At 40.3% G+C, this 17,092-nt stretch overlaps 1 long non-coding RNA gene across 5 annotated transcripts in view; it reads right to left on the bottom strand.

Annotated features, from left to right (window-relative positions):
- LOC110400375 overlaps nt 1-17,092 on the bottom strand; it is a 104,908-nt gene that overhangs the window by 34,566 nt on the left and 53,250 nt on the right. For 4 of the 5 annotated variants that reach the window (XR_002439771.1, XR_002439775.1, XR_002439774.1 and 1 more), the window contains exons 5-8: nt 16,144-16,236; nt 11,648-11,753; nt 10,596-10,679; nt 8,282-8,444 (exon numbers count right to left, since the gene is read on the bottom strand). This is a non-coding gene — a long non-coding RNA (uncharacterized LOC110400375). The remainder of the gene's footprint in view (nt 1-8,281; nt 8,445-10,595; nt 10,680-11,647; nt 11,754-16,143; nt 16,237-17,092) is intronic. The other variant, XR_002439773.1, reaches the window with a different exon arrangement.

The following is a 17,092-nucleotide window of genomic DNA, read 5'->3' as shown; positions in this document are numbered from 1 at the left end:
GTGACATGCTTCATGCAGGGCTGCAGCTGGCTGCCTCGATCTCAGGGATGGCAGGGACTGGCACCAGCGATCAATCTCCTGCTCACACTCCCTAATACTCCTCAGCCTCTCTTCTTCTTCCTTCAGATCAGCCACCAGGCTAAGTAAATCATTTAGCTGGTCGCATCTGACACACATGCTTTCTCCATCACCCTGCACTGCAAGGGCCAAGCTCAAGCACTCACCGCAGCCAAAACGGCGGGGAACGATGGAGGACGGCGGGGAACGACAGCGGCGAGCAGCGGGGGACGACGGGGGACGGCGGCGAGCAGCGGGGGACGACGGGGGACAGAGGGGAACGGCGGGGGATGGCGGGGACAACGGGGGACAGCGACGAGCGGCGGGGAACGGCGGAGGACGGCAGGGGATGGCGGGGGACGGCGGGGAGCGACAGAGAGCGGCGGGCGACGGCGGGGAACGATGGAGAGCGACGGGGAACGACGGGGAACGGCGGCGAGCAACGGGGAACGGCGGGGAGCGGCGGAGGACGGCGGGGAGTGGCGGAGGACGGCGGGGGACGACGGGGGACAACGGGAGACGGCGGCGAGCGACGGGGAACGGTGTGGAACGGCGGCGAGCGGCAGCAAGCGGCGGAGGACGGCGGGGAACGACGGGGGACGGCGGTGAGTGGAGGCGAGCGGTAGCAGCGGGGAAACAGCGGGGGACGGCGGGGGACAACGGGGGACAACGGGAGACGGCGGGGAGCGACGGAGGATGGCGGGGGACGACAGGGGACGGCGGCGAGCGGCGGGGAACGATGGGGGACGACGGGGGATGGCGGCGAGTGGAGGCGAGCGACGGCAGCGGGGAAACAGCGGGGAACAGCAGGGGACGGCGGGGGACAGCGGCAAGCAATGGGGAATGGCGGGGAGCGGCGGAGGACCGGCGAGGACCGGCGAGGAACGGCGAGGAACGGCGAGGAACGGCGGCGAGTGGCCGCGAGCGGCGGCAGCCGGGAAATGGCGGGGAAGGACGGCCCCTTAGCACAGCCTCTTAGCATTAAAAAAAATGATAAAACCAATAAACGTATGTTATTCTGCCATCACATGTTTACGCCTTTCCTTTTGAACTTCTCCGAATTATTCAAGATGTTGTTTACAATTCATTCTGTCTTAGCTGAAAAAGAAACCCATACGTATTTCTATAGGACTTTAGTTTGTATATTGTAATGCTATGATGTGATGGAAAGTCCAGTGCTAATAGCAGGGTGGCAAAGTCTTTGCCTGTAGGAAATGAGGCAAACCCAAATGCAGCAGCCTTGAATGCAGAAACAAAGGAAAAAAAGCGGATTACCTTTGGAAGGCCACAGGTAAGCCAGGATCTCCAGCAAGATTCCCTCACCTCCACTGCCAGCCCTTCAAGGAGGTCTGGGAAGGGGTGCCTCCTGGCCCCACCCCTTCCAGTCACTCAGGTGCACTGCATGCACCTGAGCTCCCCTGGGTTGGCCCTGCCTTCCCACCAGGTGCTCAATCACTCTTTCAGGCTGTGACAGCGTTTCCTCTACACATAAGTTGAGTTACTCCTCTGTGATAGTATTGGCCTTTCTTATACACCAGATTTCTGGTTAGTTTTTCCCGTATAAGGTAGCTTGAACACTACATCCAGACATAAGCAATCGATTTTGCATTGAGATTTATTGCACATCTCCTCATACGTCCCTCTGCTATGTGGTCGTCAACGGTTTACGGGCGTTCAGCTTGGTTCCGTGAGGAATGGGACGGGGGACCCACGGGCCACGCCCGGGAAAAGGGAAAAGGGGAAAAGGGGAAGGAGATAGCCCTGAGAGCAAAGAACAGTGGCAACAATCCGAGGAGAAACAAACTAATTTACTAAATAAGGTATTGGAATGCAAAACAACACGCTATAATACAATATAATTACGATTTAAGCTGATAAATCCAATACGGAGAGAGAGAATGTCCCAAAATCAAGGTAGGCCTTACTCTACTACCGACGATAAGATGGCTGGAGAGCGAGGTGCTGCCAAGATGAGGGACGGGCGGAAAAAAGGGACGAGGTCTCGTGATCCACAAGTTTTTATCTTTTCCCTCTGGCCGGAAATGGTAACAGAGGAGCAAAGTACCTCGGGGAATGTAGTAGTCCTTCTCTTCCGAGAACCAGGTACATTCACTACATGATGTTATGATGTGGAGTAACAATAACCGAAAATCATAAAACCATGACATGACATATTGGAGAAACCACATGGGATCCAAAATCTTGTTATTGGTAGCAGACGAAATGGTTGCATCTAACTAGCAATTCATTCTCAGTATCTAGTATCTGGCAAATACTATTAGGCAAGGTAAGTCTGAAGGTGACAACATCCTTGGTCACGTGCATTCCCTATGTGAAACTGTACTCTCCTGAATGAGGATTAAAAGTAATATAGTTTTACTGCCCATACAGTTTGCCTGTTTTGATAAAATAACAGAAAAAATAAATCAATAACATGTTTTGGTTTCCAAGTTCTACCCTCAGTTATTCCTGTTCACTTTTAGAAAAGGCTTCAGTAACATTTCTCAATAAAATGGTTTAAGTGGGAGCAATGAATTCAATACTTAGGTGTTTGACTGGTGCTCATTCACATCAAGCAAATACCTCGACAAGGGTTATAGGCTGAATCTTCATGTTAGCACATACACTGCACCACGTTTCCACAGCATCGTCTTAATGACACTGTACCAGTTAAATAACACACTAGCATTTTTAATAAGTTTTTATTTGCTTGAGGAATTAAGAGGGAATAATAATACTGTCATTAACAATCATGGTTGCAGATAACCTATTTATTTAGAAGGCAAAACACTGATATTCTCATTTCCTGGAAACTGATACTTACAGTTGTGCTTTTGTTAATCTACAGACTGATGATGTCACATCTTATTTATAGCTTAACACAATAAACACAAATATCTGCTTATTATGAAAGCTGAGATTTGAGGCTAGACCTCCCAAATCTCAGAGCTTCATCAGCAGAGCATTTCCTTTCTTCCTGAGCAAGAACCTCAATAATGCTAATAGACTCAAACAACTAGAAGGATTTTCTAGGATGTTTTCAGTCTGCCACATCACCAATATTTTTTCTCACGAGATAAACAAATCTTCTTTCAATTACTCCTCAAAGTACACAGGTTCACAGAATTACACAATGATGCAATATCTGGTATCCTTTTGGCTATGCAACCAACGTGACAACAGCCTCAAAACCCTTTATGACAAACATCATCTTGAAACATATTACCAGTATCTATAGGAATGAATGCACAGTAAATTTCCTTATGCTTTTTCATGTGACAGAGTCAAATTTTCTGAGTCTACAATCCATTTCGAAATGGAAAAAAATAAAATCCCACATTCTCTAGAATTTTTCAGCCTGATTAAAAACCAATAGAATTTATACACTTCTGGAAAAACATTCTTCCCTAATATTTTTCTAAGCAAGCCTGAGCAATGATTCAGCCAAAAAGGTGCTCTTCTCAAAGTGTGAGTAATAAAACAAAATATTAAGTTCTTTTCATCTTTATTTTCTTAAACCTACAGAAAAATATGAACCTTCCAAGTCTTTTACACTAAAATTTTCTTCAGTGTAGCTAGCAAGTAAAGCAGAAAAATAGTGAAACAGAAAAGGAAAGGAATAAAATATATGACAACTCTCTCCTCAACTCTTGCAGTTTTAGGAAATTCTTAATAATTTTTATGGAGGGTAAATTAGTAGAAAATGCAGAGCCTATTGCTGGGTTAATCTTCCACTGAGGATAGCCGAGACTGATCTCTCATTGAAGTATTTTCCTTTCACTTTCCCCCAGGCCTCCAGTAAGATTAATGTGTGACTATAGCACATCAGCTTATTTAGCTGCACAATGGTCATGCTCGGGGGCAAATTATTAATATTAGTAATGAAATAGAGGTATTGAAGATCCTGTGCTGGTTTAGATCTCTAGGAATGTATTTCCAATTCTGGGATGAGGGGGAAGACTTAAAATACATACTCAAAATTTGATTGTCACAATATTGGAAACCATTGACAGCATCTTCACAACTTCTGGCCCAGCACACACCCACATCATTGAAAACTACCAGTTTTGGGAACCCTTGTAAAATAGATTTATATTTAGATTGTTATCACAGCAAAAAATCCTCTGTGTACCTCTGCGGGAACCAGGATGCCAAGGGTCACGTCCTATCTGCAATGAGGATTTAATTCGGGACACAATGGGGCCCCATCTTGGACACTGCAACAGCTTGCGGGGACACATTAATGTCCTGTGCTCCCAGTGCAGGAAAACAAAACCCAGCTAAGGCACCTATTTGCTGCCTGGTTTCTTAATCACTCACATTAGGTATATTGAGTGATTTGCTGTCAGAAAGATGTTAAATGGGTCACAGCTCTACACTTTGCTACCCCTGCCTTCAGTGGGGCTGAGATGATGAACTGATTCTGAAGTATTTAAGTCAATTAAATAAGTCAAATGCATGTCATGAGCATGAACTTAATTCTGCAGTCACTCAAGCTAACTAATTGCATGAAGAGTCATGGCCAGATTAGTTTTCCAGCCTAAATTCTTGTATTGCTTGGAAGCAATACAAAAGCAGGAACCACCACCTATTTGCTAGATATGGATTTATTTTGTGCTTTGAGATTCACAGGAATCTCTTCTGAAATTGTGAACTTTTCTAAATGTCAGTTAAAAGGCTCACTGATTTCTTTGCTCATTTCCCAAAGCTAACTTGTATATGTTCTCTCTGGGCTTGTTGCTTTAGCTAATCCTGCCTAGTCACTTTATAAGCAATTTCTTGTCCACACATCTGTCTAGTACTGCTCTCTCTTGCTCTTTCCATGGTGCTTTTCAAAGACGGACCTGTGAGTTCATCAGAAAAAAAAACAATAAATTTTGCTGTTCATTTAACACTTGATAAAAACTTTTTATACATTTTAAAAGAAGTCTGTGTCTTCTGTCTCTTCTGTTTACTGAATTTGGATTTATTGGATATGTGGATTTAAAAATTCCTTACCTTCAATATTTCAGCTTCTGTTTGGCATTTGCACGCTTTTATCTCTTTTAACTCGTTCTTAGTATCTCATGGTTGTCTTCAGTGTTTCTTGTCTCTCTTCTTTTTCCAATGACATTTGCATACTCAGCCTCTTCAAGCATGAATGCTTATGATTGAGCCAAAAAGGTGCTGTTGATGCTGTATGCCGGGTCTCAATTATATAAAAAGACACTATAAATAAGTAATATTTTTTCCTTTCTTCCTCTCTTTCCTTCAATGATAACTTGGACACTATGAGAACAGAATTAGTTACTGAGGATATAGGGAATTTTGTTCCAGTGTCTGAGTAGGAAAAGCAGCCTTGGAGAAGAACCAAGTCTCTGGTAACTACTAGGGCTGCTCCAAAAGAATGCCTCCTATTTTATTGCGCTGGCCCACAGCATAAGAGGTGAATGTTGATGGTGTATCAGTGAAGATAAAACTTTCCCACCTTATTCCCTTAAATTTTGTTGCAGTTTCCATGAAAATAAAGACGCATTACTTTCAGATCAACCTATGTACTTCTGGATTGATGGAAGTTGAGTTCTTCCATCAACTCCTGAAAAAGAGACTGGAATCCTCTAAGGAGATCACAGCGTAAACTGCTGGAAAGAGAACTTCATTCTTACCTGTTTCTTCCTAATATTTCAATGAGTTTATGTGAAGGAAAGTTTGATATGCATTACTTTGGCATTCTGAGCTTGATTCTGTCTTCCCTCTGCCTTGGGCAGAAAAGGCAAAATCAAAGACTAGAAATCAAGTAATGGGCAAATGCCTCAAAAGAGGAAATGTTGCCATTCCCTGCAGGTGGTATTTTTAAAGCAAAGTAGAAGAAATACCGGCCAAAGCTATAGCTATAAGAAATGAGTCACAGAACATTGTTTAGATGAACTAATAAGCATTGTTTAATTGGAAACACAGAATCAAAAGATCACCAAAAAAAAATATCCTTTGCTTTATACATGTTTTGTCTCCAATCCTGAGGACTTGGAGGTTGCTTGCCTTCTGAAGCTGCCTTTCTCACTCATGTTGTTTAATACTCACTTGTGCAAGTAATGCAAGAGGAAGAGTAAACACCTGTTTATGTTGCTGGCACCCCTGTGCCAGTCCCTGAAGGATATGTACCTGCTGGGTAACCAGGGAGAGAGCACAGATTTACGTCTGATTGAGCAGCCTCACAGAGGTGAATGGAGCTTACCCTATGATCAGTATGAGCTCATCAACAGAAATACAGATTCTGCAATCTGGCTTTGAACTTTTTACTTGTTTTTGAAGGCTGAAACTTAATTGTGGTCTTGCTGTTGGTGTCTGAAAATCTTAGTCATGTCCTACTTCCTCTGAGTACTACTGAATTTCAGCCAAGTTTTTCTTTACTCATTTCACATTCCTTCAAAGTCTTCTTCTCCTCAAGCCCAATATAATGGCATTGCCTCCTTGTCTGCTAGCCCTCATCAGCATTTTAAACTCAGTGATGGAAGAGAAAAACAAAGAGTCAATGTGCTAAAAGAAGCCTTGTTGTGATATGTGTTTGAAAGAGATCTTTGAAATCTCAGTGAGCTAAAATAGCATGCATGAAAAAGCCTGTTTTCCTGAGGTCACATGCAAGGTGAACTATTCTAATCACAAGAAAATAAAAGTGCCATTGTTTTATGTGTAGCAATTCTGAAGTACACTCTAACTTGTGGTGAATAATTTGTCTGAGAATAAAAGATAAGTGTTCACACTACAATTTTTATATGTTCACTCCTATTTGAGGAATCTTACCAGCCAAACCAAGGTAAAGAAGGTGAGTGTAAAGTGATGAAATAATAAAACAGTACCAAACAGCATAAGATGGAGATTCAGGGGGAAAAAAAAAATAAAACAGAAAACACACAGCTATAGAACACTGAAAGAAAAGGGGTGAATTTTGCTTTAGAGTTAAGGGGAATTAAATCTGACGAAACCTATCATTAGTGAATTCTACGTGGCATAATAATATTTTCTGGTGCTTTATTGGCACCACGTTCAACCAGCAGTGTCCTGACCTTTAGCTCAGTTTCGTATCCAAAACAGGTGCTAAAGGTGGAGGGCTAAAGGAAGAGGATCAGAACTCTGCCAACACATAATTGTGTTTTTCCCATGTCACAGAATCACAGAATGGTTTGAGTTGAAAGAGACTTTTAAAAACTACTTGGTCCAACTCCCCTACAATGGACAGGGACACCTACAGATCCATCAGGTGCTCAGAGCCTAGTCTAGTTTGACCTTGAATGTCTCCAAGGACAGGGCCTCCACCATCATGTTTTCTCTCAGTTCCATAGGTTTGTGACTCAAATTTGAGCCCAAGGTAATTTATATTTAACAGTCTTCCAGGGAATAATTTTCCCCCTATGAACATGCCTTATCACTTTTTCAATACAGCTAAACTTACATTTCTTACATACAGGGTTATGTGGCAATAAGTTTCCCAGTTTAGCTGTGTAGTTCATTTAGAGAAATTACAATTAAATGCAGGTCATTAAGTTCCACTGGATGTTTGGTTCAGGACTATAAAATCATCTAATATCAATCTTGTTTGAAGTGTCCACAAATCCCAGGTATTTAGTTTTAAGGCTAGACTGGATGGGACTTTGAGCAACCTGGTATAGTGGTTGGTGTTCCTGTCCATGGCAGGGGGCTGGAACTAAATAGTCTTCAAGATCCCTTCCAATCCAAACCATTATGTGCTTCTATGATTCTGTGTCTATTTTAAGACAAAGTCTGATCATGCATCCTACACTTTTTGTAAAAATAAAACCACGAAACTCCTGGATGGAACGTTAAGATTTTTTACTTTTTTCTCTCCTATTTTCCTTTCCTTCTTTTTCTCTTTATCCTTTTTTTTTTTTCCCTTCTTTTCTTTCCCTTCTTTTCTTTCATAGTACAATTACACTTGTCTGAAAAAATAAACCTATCCCTGCTACACAGTATATGTTTGGCAGGCTTTAGGCTTCTTGATTCAAATTACTATTAATTCTTTCTTTTAAAAAAGCTTGTTATTTTTCTCACTTTTCAGAGCCAGGGGAATACTGTAATAAGACAATTAGAGACACGCACATACAGCAACTTAATTACTCTAGATGCAATTCTATGAACAGATTCAAATCTTAGACTATTTAATGATGATTTAGTATTTCATGCCACTTCCCATTAGTGGAAAAGGACCCTCTGAACAAATTGAGCTTACCTCATTGAGCACTCACCCTCCCAGGGCAGCATATTACACTCAGATGAAGCTCTTCTAATGCAGGTCTTATATCACTTCAGTGTCAGGCATTCGGCAGACATTTCAGAAGATTCATGAATGGCAACAAGGCAATTCAAAATGCTTCTTGAGAAAGTTTGTCCCACTACGCACAAAAAGAAAAAAATCTGAGTGAATTTATTTCTTAACTGAAAGACTCTGCCTGATTGCAGCTACAGAACTGCATTAAAAAAAATAAGAAGAAGAACCAAGTGAAAAAGTGAGAGAGATAATAAGAGCTGTGCTGGCTTTGGAACTCATATTTCTTACTGTAGGGTTTGGCCCCTTGGGGCATCCTCACATATCTTCTTGTAGAGGGTGAGGAGATGCGTGGAGCAGGCAGAATTTTTGCATGCTCTTTTTCATGGTATGGCAGGGTCAGCCAGTATCAGCAAAGGTCTATTGCCTTCTCTTAAGATGCCATCTGTGAGATATTGCTCAAGGCATGGAACCATGAACTGTCCCTTACACAGACTTATTTGTATCAGTAAAAGCACAGTTTTCAGAAGTGGGCAAACAAAAGGACAACCAAGTACATTTACGTAGGAATTCCTCAACACCCTGTCTGGTCTTTTAGAAAAAATATTTATATATGGCACTGTCTTATTTGCATCTTTTACTGCCCTTTTAGTTTCTCTCTCTCACCCTTTATTGGATGAAACTGCCATCCAACTGTACTCCCAAAGAACCAGTGCTACAGTAACCAGCTCTGCAAGATCAATTCAAGTTGGGCCAAAGCGCACATGTCTGCACTGAAGATCTGCAAAGTGGCTTCTGCAGACAGTTATATTGGGCAGATTCTAATGTAGCTCGATGTCACAGCACAAATAGTTTTCAATATTGCTTTTAAAATAATGTTTTCTGCATGTGTTTTCTGAGCTATAACTTGTGTACAATGTGGATAGAACAACACAGAGTCAGAGTTACAGGAGTGGAACAGACTGTTGGACAAATAAAGCTCCAGGGAAGAGCTACTGGAAATAATACCTTTTCAGACATAAAGGCAACTTCTCAGTGCTTCCTTCAGGAGCCCCAGAGCAGCTGCTAGCACTGCTTCATCCTTTTTGGCTCAAGGCTTGCACATAAGAAATGGAAGGGCAGATGTTTCTCCTTGTTTAGGGTAGATTTCTGTTTCTCTTTGCAACATAACAGCTTTCCTCTTAGAGTAATTTTCCTTGCACTTTTCATGGTTTTATGTTTTCTAAATTATAAATTGAGATCTGTACCTTTTGCTCATTATGGAACAGAGCTCATTGATTGATGACCACCAGACTGACTGCCAGCTGATGAGGAACACCAGAGATATCAATGAGAAGTCTGCACTTCATATGGCTGAGGAGAACAGCAGCCCAAAGAAAGCAATGCTCTTTTCCCAGCACTTCTTATGTGCGCAAATTTCCAAAGGATCAATAAATTCCAGAAGAAAATGTTGTACTAATAATCAGAAAGAGCATATATTTTGCAAAGCAGTGATCTGTTTCTTCACATTAACTCCCCATTTCCTGCAAGGCACATATTATAGTTACCAAGATAATTTTTTTATTATTTTTTTTTTTATAAAAGTCACATTTTTCATTTTATTTTTTAAATATTTTTTTTTATAGATAGTAGTAACTATCCTCTTCTGTGCTTCAGACAGCTTTTTGGCTTCATTTCTTGTGTGGGATTCCAGCCTGCATGGAGGCTTTTGGAGGAAAGTTTTGATCACAACCAAAGCAAGATTACAAAGTTAAACTCCTGAGTGAGTTTCTAAGCTCTGAAACACCAGGAACTTCTCAGGTGAGCAAGGGAAAGTCTCTTTGTTTCTTCACTTTCAAATTCTATTTCAATGCTGGCCTGTCTTCAGATTTTGTCTGCTTTCCATGGTATATTCTAGAGGCCTCTAAATGACAGGTGTTTAAGGGACACAGTCCTCTCAGCCCAATTGCTAAACCAAAAGTTCTTCTGTGCAATGGTGATGAAGAAAAGGAGCAACAGGTGGAAGAGGACATGTTCTGCAAGTGTTTTCAGTATTATTTCTCTTGGTTGTACTCTAATATGAAAATAATTTAAGAGCCAGAAAAGCATCCGGGTTTGTGATATGTTCCTGTGTAAGTTATTTCATGCCATTAACACCTGACTCCAATCTCAACATTAACCAAAGCGCCAGTTTTACAGCAGTGACATTCACTAACAAAGAAGTATCACTACTGATTTTCCCATATAGATTTTCTTCAGGGAAATTAAAAAAAAAAATCATTTTCATACTGATAATTACCTGACATCCAGTTCTCCCTGTGTTATTTTCTTCTGGACATCCAGATGCAATTAGGAGACAAGAAGACACATAAACAGTGCCAGGCTGAAGAAAAATGTCATGGGACTTTTTTAAACCATTACAGAGCATTTTGTCTCTCTTTACAGAACAGCTGTAACATAAATATATCAAGAACAATCGACAGCTCTAGCTAGATAAAGGGCATGAAAATTTAAAAACATTTTATTTCTTTCTAAGGATCCCATCTAAAAATGTGCTGAATAGGCTGCTCTCTGGGTTTTTATAACACTTTAATACTATTCTAAATCTGTCACACACACGAAAAAGTGAGCTACAGTTGGAAGTCCTAGATAAGATCAAGATCCTAACATTCGATGGAGGCTGATGACATTTTCTCAATGATATTCAGTAGCTTATTATGAAGACTCATGCTATAGCAGAGTGGATTAGAGCTAACCTGCATTGTATGAGTTTTGCAAAATGTGGTAGGACTTCAAAGTGAATCAGGTTTATTGCATTAAGTGTTCATTTTAATCTACTGTATTAGCCAAATTTTCTACGGAAAAAAAAAAAATTCCCAGCAATTTTCATTCAAAAAGTGACAAAGGGAAAAAATGTCTCCAAAAAGATCCTACAAGCTAGGCAAAAGCAATTGAATAGCTAGTGGGAAAATATCCCATAACTGCACTGGCAGAGAAAAGCCCATAGCAAAAGCTGACACTCTGAGATGCTGAAGAATCACCATAGCAGGAGAAACAGCAACAACAAAACCAAATGTCTTAACTTCATAGAAAACTTCAGCTAAAGATTGCATCCAATAAGATAGGTTGTAGATCCTCATGAACATCAAAGAAAAAGAACTTTTGTTAGATCTTCTGGTCCCAGGACTACCGTTGGATGACACCTGAAATATTTCACCAACTGATTTCACGCTAGGCTCATACAATTGAAATGTTCAGAAAACCCACTCACTTGAGTTTTCTTTGACCTCATCTGGTTGACAGGCATTTGGTGTTCTCCACAAACCTAATGGAACGTGCTGTATTTCTTACCTTTCTCTGCAAACTGCTGGAGTTCTCAGCTGGGGACACAGACCTGGCTGGAATCCATGAAGTGCAGAACTCCAGAAAATAACCCAGCAGACTCAAAATAACAAATCTGTGTAAAAAAAAAAAACAAACCAGCAGCTCCATCAGAAAGCATTGCACTATTCAGTTGTATCTTGACTTCCAATAATTCAATCAAAACTCCACTAAAAAAAGTATACCATCTCTAATTTCCAACATAGCTCACTATGATATTATATTAACCATTAAACTCTCATTTTCTCTTCCCTTTTTCCCACAGACTATAACACAAAAATGAGAATACTGCAGTACGATCCAAAATGGTGCCTTTTTGGCTTCAAGTTTTGTAATATAAAATACTATGTAATTTCTTTCTCCACTTGTCCTTTTTTCTCTGCTTTTTTTTCCATTATGAAGTCAATTCCCTGAGTAATGCTTAGGGCAGAGTGTATCATTGCATGGCCCAGATGGTTAGCTTCGGGAAACTATCCTCCATCTGGTTCCTTAGTAATGTCCTTAAGCAGATAAGCTTGCAGCTCTGAAACTGTGTTAAGTTTTCCATGCAGCTACTGTCTGGAGCAATACATGCTCTGCATCTAGTATCATTTTTAATTTAGAGGGAGGAGAAATATTAAGATGAAGCGAAGTCACACATTAATATCATACTAACTTACAAACACAAAAATGTTATCCAGAAAAAATATTGCTATAAGGTGATTTGGGTTTTTAAAACAATTTGAGTCTTGTGAATTTTCCTTCCATTCTGTATTTCTTCTGTCCTTTTCCCAAAGAAGAAGGTAGATACTTGCTTCCTTTACCTATATACAATTATTGTGACAATACAGCTGCCTTAAATTTGTAGATACTGTTGCCTAATAAAAAATGTGATGTGAAAACATTTTTTTGTAATTTAAAATGATAAAGGGATGTTGAGAACAAAGTGAAATCTGGAGCGATGCTAACTTGCAGCAAGAAATTGGAAAGTCTCTCAGTGCAGCTGGAGGGAAAAAAAAGAGAAATCTGAATGGTAATATGTGTACAGATGGGATGTTTGGACTTTAGAGAAACAAATGCCAACAGGAAATAGAAGAATATTTTGTGAGGTCTGAGAATAAAACAAAAAAGTTTTTTTTGCACACCCATTGCTAAACTATTCAGGAAGTTATTCCTGCTCCAGTGAGTCTGGATCTTTCCGCAGGCTGCAGGGAGCTTTGGATTACTCTACCTCTTGTAACTGGAGCAAAAAAATATTAACAGTGCCGGAAATTATTTCAGAAGGATGCTGAGAGAGAATTTGGTCATTTGGGGAAGGCATCTCTCTTTATCTACAAGAGTTACTACTATTCATAATTACTAAATAGAACCACATTGTTCTGTTACCAGAGGCAACTGCATTAAGTCATCTGTTTGCAAAAACACTGCTTTGCAAAATTTTTAAAGCCCAAGAATCAGTTCTCTTAATTCTTGTTCATGACAGTCCTTTGGAAAACCAGTAGATGCAAATATTTCCAATTTGCTTAATAGAATAGGGGTACTTGTAAAGGGCTTCTATATTTTTTAGTAACTTTACATTTTATTTAGGCTGTAATGCTATGAATACAATGACCCATTCTTGACAATATTGCTGTATTGCTAAAAGAAGATAAATCCTAATTGTTACTTATGACTGTTAAAAATAAAGCACATTTCTGTTTGGGAAGATGATTCAAACCAATGAGGGCAAGAAGGGAAGGAGGCAGAGCAGTGTGTGCTCAAGCACAGAAATGGCTCCTGCCACCTCTGAGAGATCGCAGTGCTCTGCTGCTCCAGAATGGGCACCTGGTATCTTCAGAACTGTGATGTCCATAGGAGCAGCCATAGACTCAGCACTTTTGTCCAGATTCAACCTGAATTTCACCAATGTTTCTCTGTCACTGTGTTTCTAAGAGGAAGGAGCATTAATTGATGTCTGCTTGCTGAGACCATCAGCATGTTCTTCCCTCACCTTGCCTGCAGCCATACATTTGCCATAACGTATCCACAAACAATTTAGCCCTTTTCACTAGCAGAGCACAGCAGGACAATTCACAATCTGGTGCTGTTTTTGGCTGAGGTGAGATAACTGTGGAAGCTGCCATGTCTTGGCCAGCCTGCAGCCTGCTGCTCCCAGCTGCCTTTGGACAGGAGAGTGCTGAGCTGGGCTGGAGCCTGAGCTCCAAGCCAGAGTCAAACACAAAGCAGGCAAAATCATGGACAGATCGCAGTAGGACATGTTCTCTGGTCTCAGCCTGGGCCCAAGTCTGTGAGGGTGGAACAGAGAACCTACTGTTGACTAGGCTTTTGATGAGTTACTGAGAAACGAAGTAAACAGATAATAATGGGAAAATCAACATTTGGAACCCTTTTATAATTCAAAAGAAACTGAATTTTACTGGATTAAAAAAAAAGACATTTTTTGATCAGAGCTTAAATGTTTTCTAACAGTCAAATACCTGAAGAGTGATGCACAAGAAATGCTGCTGCTTCTCAAACATCTTGAACATAAAAAAAATTAGTAGACTGATAATCCTTGAAAAATTCTTCCGTAATAATAGTCAGGAATAAGAAAATGGACATGTAAAATTAATGTCAGAATGCAAACAAACATGTAACGATTTAACAGGAGATGATATGAGAGACCTACATTCCCAGGGTTCTGAGGATACAGCTTCAACAGACAGCTCATGGGTGAAATGCTGAACATAAGCAAGGAACAAGAAAAAGAAATTAAAGAACAAACAGAATTTAAAAACGTCTGTGTTGCCAAAAGAACAAAATAGATGAGAGAAAGGATTCATGGTGAATAAACACATTCCTCCAAGCCCTTCACACGAACCACCTTAAGAAAGAGAGGTATAATAAGGAAATATTTATGAGCCTTCCTCAAAGGCAAAGCACATGGGGGAGGGAAAATTGAGGTTTTCAAGAAATAAATTGAAATATTCCAGTTTACAGAAAAGTGAAATGCATCAGTCTCAGAGCTGAAGATTTATTATTTATAGCTACTTTCCCCAGTGCACATGCCTATAGAGGAGGGCGTCTTTTGCAGGCTGATTTTTGTTTCCTTGTTGTAGAATACATCTGGTGTACACACTCAGGTCCCACTACCTGTGGATGATGCCTCTCAGCACAATTCCTTTGGTGTGAATGGAGACGGGTTCTTTACTCCACCTCAGTATTCTGCCCACTGACACCTTTCCCTGAGATTTATGATTACTTTACTAATGTTTTGCTTAAACCACAGAAATACATCTTTACAGTTTTTGTATGCTATTTGCACAATGATTTGCATAGCAGAAGTGAAGAGGGGATTTTTTTGCCACATCTCAAAGAAAAATGGAAGAGTAGATATTAATATTTGTAAAAATTTCTTAATAATACAAAGGGAATGGGAGCAATGGTAGACATGGAAAGTGCTACAGTAAAAGAACATCTAAACTGAGCCACATCAGATTAGTACTCTACTGCATGTGCCCCTCTTGCCTTGAGAATATTCCTACACAATAGCGTACTTCTTTTTCCACTCTATTCTTTATGATAGTCATGATGATAAATTTGTGAGCTCTGGACCCTAGAAGAAGATTTACTAGGATTATATATTATATTAAAGATTTACAGTTGTACTGTCCTTATTGTATGGCTTCATATTCCAACTCTGAACTGAAGATGATGCTGCCTGGTCGCTGGCTCTTGGAAGAACTTCACTTATAAAATATAATTTGGGTTACTTAATTAGACAAACATTTCACATGAGAGTGGAAAGACCAATAAGAGTATGAAGAGACACCAAATAGGACAAGTACCCAAGAGCCTTTCAGCTCCTGCTCTGAATGTTGCACAAATGCCAGGCACTGGTGTCCAAACTTTTCCATTTGTAATTCCTCCCATTCCCTTAAAAAAAGATACAACAGGATTTTCTTTTAAGAGCAAAATACCACTGAAGTTTTGGTTTTGTTTCTTAAGTAGCTGACAAACCGTATCTATGCATCATTGATCTTTCAAGGCTTGTGCTTTGTTTGCATTTCAAGGAAAGTGGAAAAATAATGTGGAAGCCTGAAGGACAGTAGCTGCTGGCATATGTTACACTTTCATATTTTGTAAATCTAATGGTGCGTACAATTTTAAGCCATGGGAGATGTTAGGCTGCCATCCGAACTATCAAAAACATGTGGTATATTCATTTAATCTGGAGGAACTTTCAGCACTGTAGCCAAATTTCGTTAGGATGAACTTGCAAATGATGCAGCTGATATGCATAACATCTCCCAGCATTGCATGTCGGAGGGACAGATGCTAACGTAACTGTACAAGCAAAGCAAAGACCAGCTCAAATGTATAATGTAAGAATCACTTAATATCACCAGCAGTTTTGAACAAGTCTCAGGGAGCAGAATTATCAAATATGAAACTGAAAGAGAAAAAAGGCAGAAGATAAAAAATACGTGCTAAAGTAATATACACACCTTGTAAGGCATGAAAATCTTAGACATGAGTCTGTCTGCCAGCTTTCTTTCATCTTGCTGATGGCGCTGAGCAATGTGTCTTGTCTGCATCTACTGATGGGATAGAAGACATTTCTGATTAAAAAAAACCCAAACAACCTTAAATGATAGAGATTCAGTGAGCAACCAGAGATGCTGCCAGTGCTCAGAGCTTCTTATTAGCATCACTTCTATACTCCTGATAGCTCTAAATCCAGATTGCCTTCTGCATGTGGTTTTATGCATTCATTGTAGGGCTCCCTATGATCATCTATACAGGCACATATACAGAGTTTTCAGGCTGAAAATACTGTACTGTTCAAAATACATGACAGTTTATTAGACATAAAATGCACTGCAAAAAAAAACAAAAAAAAAAAACAAACAAAAAAACAAGCTAGATGTGGTATTCTACCTAGTTTGTTTCATATAATATAGTTTGTGTCTCTCTATTTAAGTCCATGTTTTAGCTCCTTGCAGTGCCAAGATATGTCCTAAATGGAAGAATAACTAAATCCGACTGAACAGAGCACATAGTGGTATATTAACATGGCCTCCTTTGTGCTTCTTACTGCAGATGCACTAAGCAATGGCAGAGCCTTTCCAGTGCTTTGCAACAGCTTCATCAGTGAAACTTTATTATCACAGTAGCTAAGGTTTCATGTACACTGGGAGAAAACTGCACCCTGAGCTAGGATGTGAATCTGTACCAGCTATGTGTGGATGTGTGAGCAGATTTGACATCCATTTGTTGCAGCAGCCCTGGCAGCCTAAGTGGCCCATGCTCTTTTCTCCCTGCTCTCTACCGACCACTCAGCTGCTGCTGACATTTTGCCTTCAGGCATCCCAGTGCAATTGTTTTTGACACCATGAGGACAACTGATCCAGAATTGTAACAACCAGTTTTGACTAGGTTATTTTTAACTGGTAC

The sequence above is a fragment of the Numida meleagris genome, chromosome 5, assembly GCF_002078875.1.
Source record: "Numida meleagris isolate 19003 breed g44 Domestic line chromosome 5, NumMel1.0, whole genome shotgun sequence".
NCBI classification, from domain to species: Eukaryota; Metazoa; Chordata; class Aves; order Galliformes; family Numididae; genus Numida; species Numida meleagris.
The sequence above is the reverse complement of the archived record's forward strand: the minus strand, read 5'-3'. Positions and strand labels throughout refer to the sequence as shown.